We start from the raw sequence: 18,788 nt of genomic DNA, 5'->3' as shown, positions 1-18,788 counted from the left end.
TAAGGTGGAGAACAAGTCACTATGACTAAAAGAATGTCCTTAAGATCTTATTAGGGTGGAGGTGAGGAAGTCATACCCTTATATAATTAGAAGCAGTGTAATAATGTAAATAGAGTGTGGAACTTTAAGCTAGGAGATCGGCTCAAATTCACACTCAGAAACTCACTAGACTGGACTCAGCAGGTCAATTAATCTGCATCTCAGTTTCTTCGTCTGTAAAATAGGGACAATAATAGCACCTTTCTCAAAGGCTCTTATAAATATATGCTAAAATGCCTTGCAAAACTTTGTTATTGTTCAGTCATGCATGACTCTTCATGACCTCATTTGAGCTTTTCTTGGCAAAGATACTAGAGTGGTTTGCCATTTCCTTCTCTAGTTCATTTTACAGATGAGGAACTGAAACAAACAGAGTTAAGTGACTTGCCCAGGGTCCTTCAGCTAGTAAGTGTCTGAGGCAAGAATTGAACTCAATAAGATGGAATCTTCCTGGCTCCTGGCCCAGCACTCTATTCACTGCACCACCTCCTTTCCCCTTTACAAACCTTATAGCACTGTATAAATGGCAGACAACATTTTTATCAGCCCCTCATACCTCTCTAAGTTATAGGACACTGAAATGCATAGATCAGAGGTCTGGACCATTACTGCAGTCCCTCTGCTTCAATTATGATGACTTACTTAGCATAATGCTTTGCTAAGCACATTTTTGGTGCTTAAAAATATTTTTATTCATTCATTCATTTGAAATTCTTTACATCACATCCTCTTGAATTTTTATTTCTTTATATGTATCTTATTTCTCTTAGTTAATAATTGTTATTGAGGATTCAGTTTGCACATTCATTTGATAAACAAAAGCACTTATAAGCAAATAAGAATGGAATGCATGAGAGTATGAACTCTCTTTGATTATGCACAGTACCAACTATACATCCCACTCACTGTCTTGAACCTTCTCTCACTAAATATTCTTCCCCCCACTTAAGAAAATGCTTAGTTGTTTCTTTTCCCTCTAAAACTCAATGGTAGTTAAAAGAACCTGCTTATTTTTTTGGAACTGATATACTAAACATACTTACCTTTTTCCAATTTTTTTTCCAACTTTATTTGATTTTTCAATTAGCAAGCACTTATCTTCTCTTTCCTCCATTAAAAGAGACAAGACCTTTGTAGCAAATATACAAAGTCAAGAAAAACAAATTCCCACATGTTTCATTTCCAAAAATGTATGTCTTACTCTGAATCTTGAAACCATCCCTTTTAACTATAAAGGACATATGAAGAAAGTCACTATCTGCATTCAGAGAAAGAATTAATAAATAGAAGTATGTACAGAATTATTTCACATATATGTAAATATATATACATTACATATACATACATTCATACACATATATATATATATAATATATGTGTGTGTGTATGTATATACCTATTTATGTCTAATGGTAGCCATTTCTAGGAGGAGGGGAGAAAAAAAAAGAAAATTACATGATAATTTTCTTGTATATTTGAAAGGAATAGCAAGCTGTGCACAGTAGATTTGCAGTTTCATGTGCAATCATCTTCTGATTGTACTATGTTATGGAAATGATTGTTGTATTCCATAATTTTTTTAAAATTACAAACAAGGAAGTAGGCAGCATAATTCATCATGACTCCTCTGGGTTGACTGTTGTGCCAATCAGAGCTCTTAAATTTTTCAAAATTGTTTTTCACCTGGTTGTTCTCCTGGACCTGCTCACCTGGTTATTCATCATTTGATACAAGTCTTCCCATGTTTCTCTGAACCTATCCCTTTTTTGTTTTTTAAGGCTCCTGGCCATACAAATTATGATATGAGAATGCTTGCTACTTTTACCATAGTGGAGAAGGTAAGGTGGTTGAACAGTTGATGTAGGAAGGGAGAAGGTAAGGCTGTTTGACCAAGGATAGTGGTCCAGAATTTCTTCTTGCCCAATCCCTTTTGCAGAGTGCAAAGTAAGCAACACTAGAACTTCTGACAGATGGAATTTGGTGTTGAAAGATGACATGGGAAAGAAGATAGAAGAATTATGGAAGATTCCAGGGCCCATTAAAACACTGTAGATATGTTGGCCTGAGCACTTTGGCATTTCTTTTCTATTTGTGATTCTGCGATTACTGGTCAGTCATCCCCTTTGGGGAAGGTGCCCTGAGTATGAATAATATTTGTGTCTCTCAGAGTATCTTATCTACACCTGTACTTGTTACACCACTCCAGAACTTAGGCAAAGTCACAGCACAGGGATAAAGGCATTTGATGAGTATGTTCAGCAGAAGCTGTCTATTTGATTAAGCTATCTGGTACTCCTTTCTCACTCTTTCCCAGAGTGTCTGGTAGGTCTTGGGAACACCAAAGCTTCCTTATGCTGATTTCCATTTATCCACTGAGAATTTGGTCAAAGTTGCAATAAGATCTCTATCTTTGCCCAGTATCTGGCTCTTCCTTTATCCACCCTAGGTACACATCGGATTGTACTTCCTCCAAGACCTGTATGACAAGTTTCTTATGAGGTGCTTCACCTCTAAAATTAGGGGAGGAGTTACTTTCCTTCACATGCTAGAGAACATATTAATAACCTGAACATTCATTATATTACATATGGTACTACGGAAAGCTTTAAGTTTGGAAGTCAAAAAACCTTGTTCAGATCTCAGATCTTCTACTTACTGCCTGTGTGACTCACTTCAGTTTCCTTCTCTGTAAAATGAGGAGATTTTGCTCAGTGACATCTAAAGTATTTTGTAGCCCTAAATCTATGAACCTCTGAGTCTTCTCAGCAAATATGTATCAAATGTCTGTTCCATGTTTTATATGAGTCATATTCTGAGAACCCTATGATATCCCACCCTACCAAGTTCACAGGTGCAGAACAGAGTAATTTGATTTTTAAGCACATTTACATTTTTTTTATTTATGTTGTGGTTTCAAGACTAAGTCCCCATCTCACACATACTAAAAGTGGAGCAGGCCTTCTCTGCTTTTCCAATCTGATCTAGTTTCCCCTTCCTTAGTCATTGTCCTGGTCCTCTACTCTCAGAGAAACACTTTATTAATGCCAGACTTAGTACATACACCCACCAAGCTTTAACTTTAATGAAGGGCTAAACTCCCTAACTCAAGCAATCCACCAACTTCAGCATCTTCAGCAGCAGGGGCTAGAATCAGGTGCTATCATGCCCAATCCCATCTAGATTTTCTAAAGGAAATAGGAATAACTTAAAAATAATAAAACAATAGATATAATAACAAATACCTTTGGGGAGATAAGAAAGTGAAGAGTCTTCCTTGAAAGGGCAAATGATACTCTTCCCCTATCTCACAGATTGTTGACAATGCTCCAAGACACAGAGAGAGAGCATCTTTCCTTCCTCCATCTTCTCATATGCACTCCTCCAAAGAGGCATAGGAAAGAATAAAGTCCTTGCTGCTGTCAGACTATAAAGCTACTGAAAATAAAGCTGCTTTGGGAGAATTTAAATTATTTGATGAGGAAGATTAAGATGCTTAGGGAGCTCCTTGATGAGGAAATCGCCATGTAAATTGGCAGTTGCCAAGGGACTGAAAGGGTAAGGGATAAAGTTGTCTGTATCACTACGTACTAATCTGTAAACTGTTATCCTTTCTCACCAAATCAGAAACCTGTTGGAAAGAGAACAATTTGCAATACTACTCATCCATCTGGTGGAATTATTTTACACTGCAAATGAAGTTGACTGGTAAATTTCTTACTGATGACGTCTTCTACTCCTCTGCCAGAAGAGTATTTTTAACTGCAAAGCTTTTTTGGTTTGGTTTGGCTTGGTTTGGTTTGGTTTGGTTTGGTTCTTGGTTTTCCAGTGTGTGATTGCCACCTGCACCCCACACCCCCAGAACAATCATCATTAAGATGCAGGTGAAGCTACTGGTCAGTTGATAAATCCACAAACACTGTCAGCATATACAGGGAATAAGTAATATTTTAACTTTAAAATGCAAGAAAATAAAATACTCCACTCTTTAAGATACAGAAAGATGACTTAATTACCTTATTCCATCCATTAATCCATGTTAGAACACTATCAACAATTACAGAGCATAAAAATTGCAAAATGTGGACCAAAAAACTCTAAACTAACACTACTTTGCAAAATGTTCATATACAGATAATAATAGAGCCCTAAATTGAATCTCTTGATTTATATTAATATTCTGTATTTCTTATTCTCTTCTCCCTATCTATAGAAACATTTGAAGAGTAAATCACATTTTTAATGTATTATTTTTCAGTGTAGTCTGAATGAAATCCCCTGGGTTTATCATGTGGATTCTGTAAGCAGCTCTTCTTTGAGGGAAAAGAGTACTTTCACTTACTTCAATAAAGTTACTTTTGCTCAGATTATCCAGACCTTCAATTCCTTCTCACTGTTGAGAAGGAGTTTCTCACTATCAAGGGCTCAAGGTTGATCCTAGAAAAGACCCTTACCCACAGTGGTGAAACTAAAAAGTAGCTAAGAACTAACATTCATACATATTCTGTATGTGGCTATAAGCATGTGCATGCCATTTAGACAAATATCTATGAAAATATTTTCAGCACTTTAATGTTTTAGAGTTAAATATATACACATGATTCAGACACAATCATATATATATAGACACATATACATATATATACATATATATATATATCAATGCCAATGTTAAAAAATACTTTCCATTTAAATCTACTCAGTAAATGTGTTGACATTCTTAAGAAAAAAGACTTTTTGCTGAATTTCAGCTTTCTTTTTTTCCACATTTGGAGGCCATAGGCGGGTCTAGGCAGGTGATATAGCCTAAAAGGCTGGGCCAGACTTGGGGGATTAGTCACAGCAAGGAGACTGTTCTGTGATCCTGAGTCACTTTCTTAATAGTAAGGCAAAGAAGAAAATGCACATAAACATGCCAAAGTAGAACTTTGATGCAAAGTAAATCTTACTGACACTTCCAAGGTAAAACTATACTACGACTGTGATATTTATCACTTAAAATAACTTAAACCCTGCATTTGCGTGTATGTGTATATTTTCCTCTTCCTGAAACATACAGTTTTGGGGATTTCTGCAACAAAATTCCATTATAACTATATCTAAGCAGCACAAAACTAACAGAATTGAATGCATAATTCAGCATAATAGTTTTAATAAAAATTATACTCTCAAAATGCTTTATGGAGATTTAAAAAAAGATAATGGGAGAAGAGACCTTTTATTATATGATGAACATAAGAAAGATTTGCAAATAAACCTCAAAGAAAACTGGAAAAGAAGGAAGGAAATACAGAAGCTATAATCAAAATTTCCTTTATTATTATGGAACTAAAGAGTAAAAAGCATAAGCAAATCTGAATTTATTAACGGACATATTCTTCTGTTCTTCAGAGGCAGCCCAGAATACTGCATAGAGTGCTAGACTTGTAGTCAGGAAGACCTCCATTCCAATTACACCTCTGGACTGTAAGCGGCCAATAAGGGTAAAGATAGCATTATTAGTATTAATAGGAAAACTGTGGTGGTAACAATGGTTACCACGATGTCAAAATCATGGGACCTCCAAGAATTGTAGGCATTTAATAAATGCTTGTTTTCTTCCTTTGTTCCTACCATAAGGAAGTAATTTAATTTCTCAATGTCCCAGCTATCTCAGATAATGAATTATGAATAATTTTCTAATCTGCATCTGGGCACAGTGTTCCAAATATATTCTTAGCAAAAGTTTTTTTGGTTTGGGTTCATTCAGTGACTGAACAATATAAGAGGGATAGGTTTTCTCTCAATTTTAATATCAGTTTGTTTCTTTTAACAAGCCCATCATTACTTTGTTAGTTACTTTTCCCTGCACCCAGTCTCAAAAGTCGAAAGTAAGATTCTGCTGTATTTAAGTAAATGAAAAAAAGCCATTTTCTAATCTTTTCCTCCCTTATCTGTTTTTGTTCTACTTAAATCTGTACACTCTGAAACAGGTGTGTACAATGTTGGTGATTTTTTTTCCAAGAAGTGAGAGTTCCGGACATGAGATTTCTTTGGTGAAGAGAATACCTTTTAGTAATATACATCCTCAAGGAATTTATATCTTAAAGTCTTAGAGAGTTTCCTAGGACACAGAAGATAATTGATTTGCTTATGGTTGTCCAGCTGTGTGTGTGTGTGTGTGTGTGTGTGTCTGTGTGTGTCTGTGTGTGTGTGTGTGTGTGAGAGAGAGAGAGAGAGAAAGAGAGAAAGAGAGAGAGACAGAGACAGAGACAGAGTTAGAGAGAGAGAGACAGAGAGATAGAGAGAGACAGAGAGACAGACAGAGACAGAGCGAAAGACAGGTAGGACTTAAATCCAGGTCTTTCTGACTAATCTACCTACTCTGCTGCAAGCTTATTTGCTAGTGATAGGAGCTCTATATCATTTCTATTTGAATGGGAGTTCATTCCAGCTTAGTTGGACCTACCAGAACTTAAACTCTGCTTGAAAGGATCCCGGGTTATCATAAGGATTTTAATAGAAATTATGTTAAAACTTTGGAAAAATAAATCATGTGATTTCATTGACCATCAATAAAAAGTATCTTATAAAAAGTGTCTGAAGAAAAGAAAAAAAATTCATGAAAGAAACATTTTAAAAATATACAAAGGGAAACATTAGATAAACAAGGCAACCCTGGTACTTAAATTATACAAATATATACATGAAATATTCACAGACATGTATATATGTATTTTAAGCTATATATATTAGAGCTTCATAGTTTCACATACCATCTTCAATTATTTGTGCATATTAAAATATGTTCATGTTTTTAAAAGAAAATTTAGAAAAATCTTTTAAATGCATATTAAAAATAATAATGTAATGTTTGTTATCTATACTTATTTACCTACAAATATCTGGTGATCAAATATATTTTACCTATACTAACACCATTCTTTCTCATTAATCACACAAGGATTTTATTTTTCCAAAACCCAACAGGCAACCAGGTGGTATACGGCAGTGGTGTGGATACATATTTAATTAGTTTTATAGTATAATGTTACCTATGTTTTGTTTTATTTATTTCTTGTTACAAAATTGTCTTTATTTATTTTGGTAAGTGTTTCTTAATTGCATTTTAATCTGGTATGTGCCTTCAAAGGTTGTGGGCCTCATGCAATTAGCAACTTCATATCTGATGTCTCTGAGTTTAGTGGACTTGTAGTCAGGAAAACCTGAGTTCAAATACTGACCCAGATACTCATTAGCTGTGTGACTCTGGGCAAGCAAGTCAGCTTTGCTCAGTTTTAGTTGCCTCATCCGCAAAACAGGGAGAGCACCTATCTTCCTTGGTTATTGTGAAAATCAAATGAGATAACATATAAAAAGTACTTTGTAATCCTTAAATACTATGCAAATGTTAGTTATCATCATCATCATTATCATCATCGTTGTTGTTACCCTATAACCTCCACTGAAGTCCTATCTTAATATCATTCCACCATGGAGAAGACTTTGCATTCTTAGAGACCATGACAGTAAAGTGTAAATTCTGGTAGGTCTAACTGAGCTAGAAAAGCTACAGAAACTCACCTCACCTGTTGAGTCAAGGACAATCTAGCTGAGTTCCAAGAGGATCATTGTACAAAACAGCATCATACACACCAAGGTAATGAGCATTTTGGCCATAACTCTCAAGATGACCTGATGATGTGATAGTAATAAAGGTTACCACTATGTCAAAATCATGGACCCAGGAAATTATAGGGCCAAGGTGCAAAAAAAACGATTGTCCAATTCCAAGGTCAGTTCATTGGAATAAGACTCTCCAGATATCCTAATTTGGAGTCACAGAGATGAGGAGTTCATTCCAAAGAATAAACAGCTCCAGATGCTGTAAGTGAAGCACTTAGAAAACAGATTGATGATGATAATAATAATAGTAATAAATTAAATTAAAAATTTAAAATTGATTTTCAAATAAGTCTGACCACTGGAATTTAAAAAAAGAACTTCCATTTATATATTGCTTTAAAATTTTTAAATGTTTTTTATATATTATTTGATTTGATGTTTGCAATACACCTTGTGACGTCAAGAAAAAGAACTATCATTCTTCCTAACTTTAAACATAAACAATCCAAGGCTCAAGGAGATTGGGTAAGTTTCCATGACTAGTGAATGTGGGAGATGGAACTTTAATTCTGATCCTCTGCCTCTGGTCAATTTCACCACCTTTTCCATTACACCAATTATAGCAGCATATTTTTGATGGTCTACATTCACGTCCTGAGACAACTTTGTGAAGTCTTAAGATCTAGAGCTGGAAGGAACCTCTGAGGCCATCCAAGCCAACCACCTCAATTTACAGATAAGGAAACTGAGACCCAGAGGTTTAAGTGCCTCTGCCCAAAGACACAGAGATAGTAAATATCAGATTTGATAGTTTTTACAAGTCCTGTTGATCTGTTCAACATTTCATATGAATCTACCCAAAATTACTTCTTCTTCCTCATTTTACTCACTCAAATTTAGTCATTCTTTTTTTAATTTCTTATTTAGGAGGTGTTAATGAAAGGTACTTAGTGTATAGTAATATTCATGTTGTGAATTCATATTGTGTTTGAGGAACAGTTACTGATCCTTTCAGCAGACTAGTTTTGCCTTCAAGTTTTCCTATTTCGTTTGTTAATAGCATTCATTATCATTTACAACAGCTGTTATATTTTCACATTTCAAATATTTCTGTATTTTCATGTTAAATTGTGACTTAGGCTTGGCTTCCTGGTGAAAAAAATGCAAGACTTGGGAAATGCAAACATAGTTTCGTTGATTAATGTTCACGAATATCCTTGAAGCAAGCTTGGCCAACTTTGTTAAGTAAACAGTTAGTTTGTTTATTTGAAGCTTAAGTAGAGGATATTTCAGTAACCTTAATGGTGTTTTCTCACTGACATCCATTTATGTATGTGTATATATACTCACTTCACATATAACATGAAGTGATAAGTTTAGGTAATGAGCTAACGATTAAAGCCAAGAGGAAAAAAAATGTCCAGGTAGAAGAAAACAGGGGAAAATACACTAAATGAGAAGTCAGAGAATGTGACTTCTAGGGTGAACTATTAAAGATTTGATTTGTGAAATTTTGAGCAAAAAGGACAAAGTCACTAAAGACCTACGGGCCTCAATTAACTCATCTGTTAAAAAAAGAGTTGGTTTGTACTTGGTGCATTCTAAGATTATTTTCAGGTCTAATTAATTCAATAAAGATTAAGTGTCTCTGCTTCTATGATCTGAGTGTTTTGAGTGTTCAAAATTTATGTTCTTACTATTATGTATTTGTTTGTTGGGGGGATTTTTTTGCTTTTAATTATCTAGATAATTGACTCAACTCTCTACATCACTTTTCATGTGTACAGACATAGTCTAATTCATATTGGTTCTATTATTTTTAAAAGACCCACTTTGAGGTCTTGCTAAAACCCTAGACACTGGCTTCATTAGAACTGACAACAGAAACAATAGAATGACCAAGAAAAGTAACTTTGATCAGAAATCATTGCAGGCAGCACAGAGCCTGTGTCCATGTTCACAGAAAGTGGAGGACAGAGATCATTATCTGAGTAATTCAAGCCACAAAATCCTTCTGTCTTCATTATCTGGTTACCTGCCTCAATCCTGAAGGTCTCTGTATTTGCAGAACCAGTCTGTATCTGTTTGTGACTCATATCATTCTAACAAAATGCAAGGTTCAATGAAGTCCTTCCTCATGCTCAAATTTAGAGAATTTTTATTTGGTGGTATTTATTTATAGATTTTTTTTTATCCACGCCTTATTCTATTTGCAATTTTTTTTAGATTTAAAGAATAATTTAATTTGGGTAATGAAAGAAACTAAGAATATTCTTATTTCCTTACCCTATCTGACTTTACTGATGGAGATACTGAAGCCCAGATAAATGATCACTTTCCAACATTGCACAATTAGTCTGAGAACTAGGACTAGCAACTTTGACTAGTATCTTTGACTATTCTCCCACACTGATTTGCCAGTGGGGAAATTGTACAGAAATTTTAGTATATTCTTTATTTTGGAAATATCATATATTTGTATGTAGCCATCTGAGCATCAGAAATTCATAGAAAATTAATGTGAAAAACTTTGTTAGTTTGGGGGTTAAGGATTTTCTTTTTTCTTCTTCTTTTTTCCCAATCTGAAATCCAAAAGGACAGCAGAGGGAGCCCGAGCATGACTTAAGATCAGAGAACTGCAATGTATAATCAGAACTACTTTTGCAGGGTGAGAAATCAGGTGCTGCCCTCTCCTGGATCCAATAGTAAAAAAGCAAAATAATTCCACCCCCCTCCCCCAAAAGTTATTCCTAAACCTACTTTTAGCTGACCTCAAATTGTCATCACTAATCATGAAACATTGAATTTCTGAAGACAAACTAATTTTAATTCACTTCAATTTGAAAATGAATAGTCCATACTTTGTTTTCTGAGTGATGGTCTTTCCTAACTCAAATAAATGCAGCCCCTCAACAATTATAGACTATCCCATTCACAAAGGCATATGGAAGGATTGCATTGTCTTCTTAGTTTTTTTCCACATTTTGACAAATCAAGTATATTCTTCAAAATTATTGCATGCTCAATATGTTATTATGGAATTTATATAAATTAAAACAATACAGAATATCTAACAAATCCTGTATTAACTTAAAATAGGTTTCTGAGAGATTGAATATATCTATATAGTTAAGTTTTTTATTGCACTTTTATTAGACCATGTGGTAAATTTTGTTGCCTTTTTGTTTTGGGTTTAAATAGTAGCTCATAAATATACCAAATTCGGGGGGGGGGTGGAGAATGAGGTGAGTTACAAAATTAAAAAAAAAGTAATTCAACCTATTTTAACAGGCTATTCACCCTGGAAAATAAAAGGTGGATAAATTAAACATACTGATGCAAGTTATTATCTCTCTTTTTTTAAAATCAGTATAGCTATGTAAAAGTCAGCACAATGAGGAGGCCGAAAGAGCTCAGAAACTACTTTAGCCGGCAAACAACATAAGAAGAGACACAGCAACAAGGTCCAACATTAGTTTAGGAGGCAAGCTCATTTGTAAGACATTACTGAGGCATAGGATGAAAGAGCATATGAAGGAGTATCATATAACACAAAGTAGCATAAAGAATGTTAGCTCCTTAAAAGCAGACATTTTTGCTTTTCTCTTTACAGCTCCTAGAACAATATGTGGCACATAATAAGCACTTAATAAATGCTTGTTTATTACTTGTGCTCTTGATTGATTGATGGATGGAAAATGAAGTTATGGAAGGATTGATTAAATTAAGCCAAATGATCCAAGGGCCATGTATTGATGAAATTGAACCATTTAGAAGTGGTTGGCCTGACATTATACATAGAAATAAGCAGTCTTGGAATGAGACACTTTTGCTTGAGTTTCTATGTTGATCAATTTTCATCTACCTCCCTCAGTAAGCAATATGCTACATGAGGACATAGAAATAGAATTTAAAGTAAGAAAGAAGGACTAAATCTAATCAGAAGAATTTTAGAGAAGAAACAATTTTATAGCTATTTTGAAATCCATTTTCAAAATATTTCAGAGGGAAGGATTCTCACGGAATTAAAAAAAAAGATAACAGATTATATTATCACCAAAAGGCTTACTTAGCAACTACCAGACCAGATGTCTGGTCTCTCATCTCTATAAAACTTTACTGGAGTGGCGTGGGTATTATCTTGGGTATTATCTAGGAAATCTTTGACAGAAAAAAAGAGGGAACTAAGCAAGTTTTCACAAGTAGTTTTCCAAAGTAAAGGGTCTACACAGCCACACAGTTGATTGAGATGTAGATAATACAAAATTCCATTATTTACTCCACAATTGCTTTTAAATAGTAATAATAATAAGGTAATAATAATAATAATAATAATAATAATAATAAGCATATGGTTTGGTAGAACAAAATGTTTTCCTTCAACAACATTCTTTTCAAGCTTATGCTAAAATTCTGTAAGATTAATTTATCAATACAGCACCATCATAAGGATAGTTCTGCTTATTGATTCTCTGATTATCAATATCAAAAGTGCATAAAACAGAGAGAAGAAACACTCTCGCCAGAGTTGTTAATTTCCATCATAGAGGAGATCTGGTACAAAGTACAAATGGAAAAGGGATTCTCTACAAATGGTAAATGTCTCCAGATGCTCCCATTTGTGAATAACATTATGATGGTTCCATCAAGCCGCAGAATACTACAGGGCCCCCACAATGAGATCCATATCCATTCAGAAGTGGTTGGCCTGGCATTATGTATAGAAAAAAGCAACCAGATAAATAATGCATATTACCTGATTAGTGACATGCTATGGGAAGGGGCAGCCATTGAGTTAGTTGATCAATACATATGTTATATGAACAGATAATGTCTTGTGTCAATGATAGAATAAGGGGTAGGAAAAGAACCTGGATTGCATTTGGGAAAATGAACAATACTTTGCAATATCCCAAGCTGCTCCTTCCCCCTAAATATTCTCCCTGGGGTTGTATGTAACTATAAATCATGGAACACTAAGATTTCAGGAGAATCATGATTCCAGGTTACCTTAAGGGCAAAGGAAAGACATTTGACATGTAGAAGTAGGTTGCAACATATTACCAATAATGCATTGTGCTTAATAAGTGGCTTAGAAGACATTATTGAGTACTTGTATGATCAGAAAAAGTGGTAGCCTGGTCATGTATTGAGATCAAGAAATAATACATGGATAATCCAATGCTGCACTAGAGCTATAAAATATGTGGATCACCTATGGAAAATTAGAGGGAATGCATAAGAAATACAAAGGAAAAGAACAATGGGGGCAGAAGTCTGTCCCAGTGAAAGAAGTACTCACAACACTGAAATAATGGATTATTCATTCATTTGTTCATTCATTCGATAAACAGTTATTAAGTGCTTACTATGTGCCAGGCCATCCAAGTACCTGTGTAAACTTCTACATAATATTCTTTGATGATTTTGTGACTGACTTCAAATGAACATCTTTGAAAATTCTATTGTAGAATCTTTATGGAATCTATGCCTTTTATTTTGAATGATTAAGATTTAAGCAACTGGCAGTAATTATATAGTAAGTAAACAAATTGTTATTGCTATTAGCAATTAACCTAATATTGTGGTGGATATTGTCTGTGGGTCATACAGTTAAAGGCAGGCTTTTCTATTTGGCCAGTCCATACAAAATATTTGTCAACTTGCTACATGTATTATTTTTAAACAAGAAAGCACAACTACAAGGAAGATAAGAAAACACAGTTTGTGACAAATACATGACACAATACTGCAGTGAATGCATGATTTTATTGACATGGAGACTTCTTCATACTGGTATAGATTGAAACTCATCCAAGCTTTCTCAAACATTTTTTTTTATTTTTGTCCATGATAATTAGATAATATAGCAGAAATTGCTATACTTTAAGGTTTGCAAAGTGCTTTAGAAGCATTATTTCATTTGATGCTGACAATTTGTCTTGATTTTATCCATATATATTGTTTGTACATAGTGGTTTTCATGTTATCTCCATGAATAAAATGTGAATCCACTAAAAGCAGAGGCTGGGTTTTTTGCATGTTTTTGTTTTTGTGTTTGTCTTTCTTTTTATCCCCATTGCTTAACAGAGCACCTGGCACATGGTAGGCTCTTTTGAAATGCTAGGAGACTTGTGGACTTGGCAAAAACCCAGTTGTATGGTAACTATTAACTTTATTTTACAGAAGAAGAAACTTCTCAAATGGTAAATTCAGTATTTGCTCTCTCTCTGTATATATATATATATATATATATATATATATATACAGCATATAGCTAGTAAATGTCTCAGAGGTCAAGTCCAGTTTTCTTGAATTCAGATTCAATATTCTATCTATTACACCATGTATACCTACTTCCTATTATATCCATTATTTTCATTGTTCAAAATATCATACATGTTGACCTATAAGTGACCTTAAATGGTCATCCAGTCTTAATACTTCATGTTAAAGATAAGGAAACTGAGACTTAGAGAAGCTAAGATTGGCCTAAGACCATACAACCAGTAAGTAGTATTTCTGTAAAGGATTTTTTTCTATATGCTTTATGGGGTGTTCAGGAAGGGCTAGCACCTCTGCTGTGAGGGTTTGCCAAGCCTTTTTCAGGGCTGCTCATCTACCTTTGGTGTCTAATCAGTTATCCAATTCTCAACTACGGCTCCAAGAAGCTGTAGCATGTGCAGTGGACACAACCCAATAAAACCATTTTGGCAGATAAGCTAAAGCTGATTGAGGGTAACCACCCGGCCTCAAATCCAATAATGAGTCAGGAGGATGTCTTCCCCCAAGCATGTGAAGAATTCCCTTGGTAGGATGGGTAGAGAGAAGAATTTATCCCAGTGGCCAAAAGAAGGTGACAAAGCAGATGCTTAGTCAGAAACTGAAGTTGCCAAGGTCCTTCTCTGCATTCCTCTGCATCACCCAACATCCTGACTTCTGTCTTGCCACTTTTGTGTGATGACTCTGGAAAAGAGAGTGAGGATGACAACTTTGCACAATTCTGTTTCACTTAAATCCAATTCATGCACAAGTCAAGAAATTACTCATCATCCACTATTTTACTGATCAGCCACAGCTGAACACACTGTACCCTGACCCCAATATCATGATATTATTGGTCCTCTTTTGAAAATAAAGGACAAGGGGAAGATAGGTGGTGCAGTGAGTAGAGTACAGGCCCTGGAGTCAAGAGGACCTAAGTTCAAATCTGACCTCAGACACTTGACACACTTACTAGCTATGTGACCTTGGGCAAGTCACTTAACCCCAAATCCCCTGCTTTCCCCCCTCCAAATGAAAAGAAAGGACAAATGACAATACCCTACATGTTGAGGTAGATAGTAATTTGGCATTCTTGCATGGCCAAATCACTACTGGGTTGCTGTGTTCTGTTCTGAAAGTCATAATTTGGGAAGGAAGTTGACTAGGGGGAGTAAAAACATAACCAGGATTGTGAGATATACTGAGATATACAAGAATCTTCTTAAGGAGATGAAGATATTTATTTAGCCTGAGGAAGAAAAGATGTAAAGGAGAGATGAAAGTTGGCTCAAATTATTGGAAGGACCGACAAATGGAAAAGTGAGTCAGCTTGATCTGCTTGGTAGGTGAGCAATGAATGAAAATAACATAGAAGGGCAGATTTGGAACTGATAGAGGAGAAATTCATGACAATAAGATCTTTCCGAAATGTGCTGTCACCTAAATTAGTGGAAGTTACTTCCCCCTCGATCTTCAGTCAGTCAACAAGTGCTTAGTTAGTGCCAACTATGTGCTAGGCTCCTCACTAAGTGCTTGGGACACAACAGAGGCAAAAGACATCTCCTGCTCTCAATGAGTTTACATTTGAATGAGGAAAACAACAAGCAAAGAACTATGTACAGAAAACACATACAGGATAAATTGGAGATAATCAACAGAGAAGAGATTTAAGGGGGATTAGAAAAGGACTTATAGATGATAGAATTTTTGTTAGAACTTGAAGGAAGCCAAGAAAGCCAGGAGCAAAAATGTGAAAGTTTTAGCTAAGGAGGATGGCAAATGAAAATGCATGGAGTAGGGAGATTAGCAATGCCAACAGGTGAGGAAATTGTGCTTTATCGATTTAGAGGAATAGTATTATTCTACAAAGAACAATAAATGGGAAGAATGCAAAGTAACACAAGAGGCAATTAAGATGAAGTGATTTAATGTATAAGTAGCAGAATAAAAATAACAATACAATGAACAGGAAAGTGTAAACAAAGATGATATTAAAAAGCAACCAATTGCATATCAAGTGCAAAGCTACAATGTTGATAACTATCAAAATTAAGCTGCAGATTTTCCCCTCTTGTTAACAATAAGCAGATTACAAAAGAAAAAGGTAGTCATCTAGAATCAATCTGAATCATGCCATTGGACACTTTGGGTTAACTGTCTTCTGGGTGTAGACTTGAGTGGGGGGATGGGGATGGGATGGGGATGGCATAGGGAGTTTGGGAAGTGTCCAGTCAAAACAAAATATGTCAATAAAATTGATAAATGGGATAAAATATATAATGATAATAAAAACCTAACATTTATGTTAAGTTTTGAGGCAGGCTAGGTGGCACGGTGGATAGAGTGCCAGGCATGGAGTCAGGAAGACTTATCTTCCTGAGTTCTAATCTGGCCTCAGACACTTGCTAGCTGAGTGACTCTGGGTAAGTCACTTAACCCTGTTTGCCTCAGTTTTATTACCTGTCAAATGAACTGGAGAAGGAAATGGCAAACTTCAGTATCTTTGCCAAGAAAAGCCCAAAATGGGGTCATAAAGAGTCATATATAACTGAAACGACTGAATGACAACATTAGGGTTAAAAAGCTATAGTTTTCCCATTTTGCAGGAGAAGAAACTGAAGCTCAGAGATTTGGGGGTTTGCCTAGAGTCACACAACCAGTAAGAGTCTGAGAATGAATTTGAACCCAGGTTTTCCTAACTCCAAGTCTATGCTCATTCTACTATAATATACCACTCACCCCTCTAGCCCCCACTGCTGGAAATGAACTACATTTCTGGCCTCAAGAATGGAAAATCTTTGTGTTTCAATCCACAATAAAGACAGGCTTCTAATCTCTTATAAATTACATACACATTATCACAAACTATGAATTAGTTATGTTCACTCTCTCAAACATAAAGCAAAATGTTTCTTTGATAAGAGAATTCCCTGTGGTTTAGTGGTGCCTATCAAGAAGGTTTTCTTGTGAGTCCTTTGCTGCAGGCTATTTGAGCTTCAAAGACTTTAGTGGAACTTTAAAGGACAGCAGAGCCTGTCAAGTGATGAATTGTAGCATTTAGGCTGTGCCTACTAGAGTTAGGGTTGAAAGACACCATCCATTACAATCCTTTTTGTCAGTCATTATAAGTTTCTGAAAAATTGCCCTTAGAGAGCTTGTTTCTCTCTCTCTCTCTCTCTCTCTCTCTCTCTCTCTCTCTCTCTCTCTCTCTCTCTCTCTCCCCCTTGCTCCCTCCCTCCCTCCCTCTCTCTCTCACTCTCTCTCTCCCCACTACATCTCTTTCTGTCCCTCTCTGCCTATATCCATCTTTGTATCCTTCTTTTCTCTTTCTCTCTTGTCAATTTTTCTCCCCATTCTGTCTCTGTTTCCCTTCCTTTTTCTCACGCCTCTCTCTCCTTCTCTCCTAGTCTCTATCTGTCTGACTCTGTGTGTCTCTATCTGTCTCTGTGTCTCTCTTCCTCTCCTTCATCTATTTCTGTTTCTTTCTTTCTCACTCCATCTCTTTTTCCTTCTTTGTCTTTCTCTCTCTCTCCTTCTGCCTCTCTCCACAGCAACAATTTGGGGAAATCTGTGGAAAGCTGATTCATCACCCTATGAGTTAAGTGAATGTTCTCTCAACAGAAAAATAGTTAGCAGAAAATAGATGTTTCATATCAGCAACCCTATCTGAGGAAGGAAATCCAAATGAGTGGAGGGGGGAATAAGGAAGCATGAAGTGAATTGCTTAGTAATTGATAATGAAAGCTATTTTTCAACACTTAACAAAACCTTATAGTTTTTTTCTAAATAGAAATAGAAGGAGAATGAGGATTGATAGTGTCTAGACCCTTCCCATTTCTGTGACCCAGAACTGGGAATGCTATATCTTCACAGTTCACATATACAACGATCATGAAAAGCCATATTGAGAAAACTAAAAGTTATCCATTCCCCAAGTCATGCTGTCATACTGGTGGTATGTAAATGTCCCTGACCTGTTTACATTACATGGTAGTAACTAAATATATACCAATCAACAAATATAGTGCTGTGTAGAATGAACTAGGTTGGAATTTCTGGTTCTGCCATTTATTGCCTGTGTACACTCAGTAAATCCTTCCATTTCTTCACTTGGAAAATGAAGGAGGTGATGCTAGGATTCTATCTCTAAAACTCCTTCTATTTCTACATCTATGTCCCTGTGATCTTAGATGTAACATGGAGATTTCCTATTGATCAATGATTATTTTAGCAATAAAAACTCAAAAATAATGAAAAAAAGCTTAATCATTATTCCAGCATTTACAAAGAATGTACACAAAATAGATCTCTTTTGAAGATGCCAATTACTATCTGTGTGACTTCAATTCGATTTGCTTATCTGGATCTCAGTTTTTTCATTTGTGAAATTCTAAGTTTGGACTATATGACCCCTAAGGTCTGTTCCAGTATTAGATATATGAATTTACATTAGTTTTTGTATAATCCGAATGTCTCTTTTTGCTATTAGATCTTTGGAAAGGAAGACAATAAGTAGACTGGAGGAAGGAAGAGAATGAAAGAAAGGAAGGAAGAGAGGAAAGAAGGAAGGGAAGGGAGAGAGGGACAGAGGAAGAAGAAAGGAAGAAGGAAGGAAGGAAGGAAGGAAGGAAAAAGGAAGGAAGGAAGGAAGGAAAGAAGAAGGGAATAGAGGGAGGGAGGGAAGAAGGGAAAACAGAGAGAAGGGAGGAAAGGAGGGAGGAAAGAAAAAGGAAAGAAAGAATGGAGGGTCAGAGGAAGGAAGAAAGGAAAGAAAAGACTTAGGGAGGAAAGAAGGGAGAGAAGAAAAAAGGAAGGAAAGAAAGTAGGGAGAGATGAAGGAAGGTGGAAAGAAAGAAAGTACAGAAGGAGGAAGATGGAGGAAA

The sequence above is a fragment of the Trichosurus vulpecula genome, chromosome 6 (assembly GCF_011100635.1).
Source record: "Trichosurus vulpecula isolate mTriVul1 chromosome 6, mTriVul1.pri, whole genome shotgun sequence".
Classification (NCBI taxonomy): Eukaryota; Metazoa; Chordata; class Mammalia; order Diprotodontia; family Phalangeridae; genus Trichosurus; species Trichosurus vulpecula.
This window is presented reverse-complemented; position numbering follows the sequence as displayed.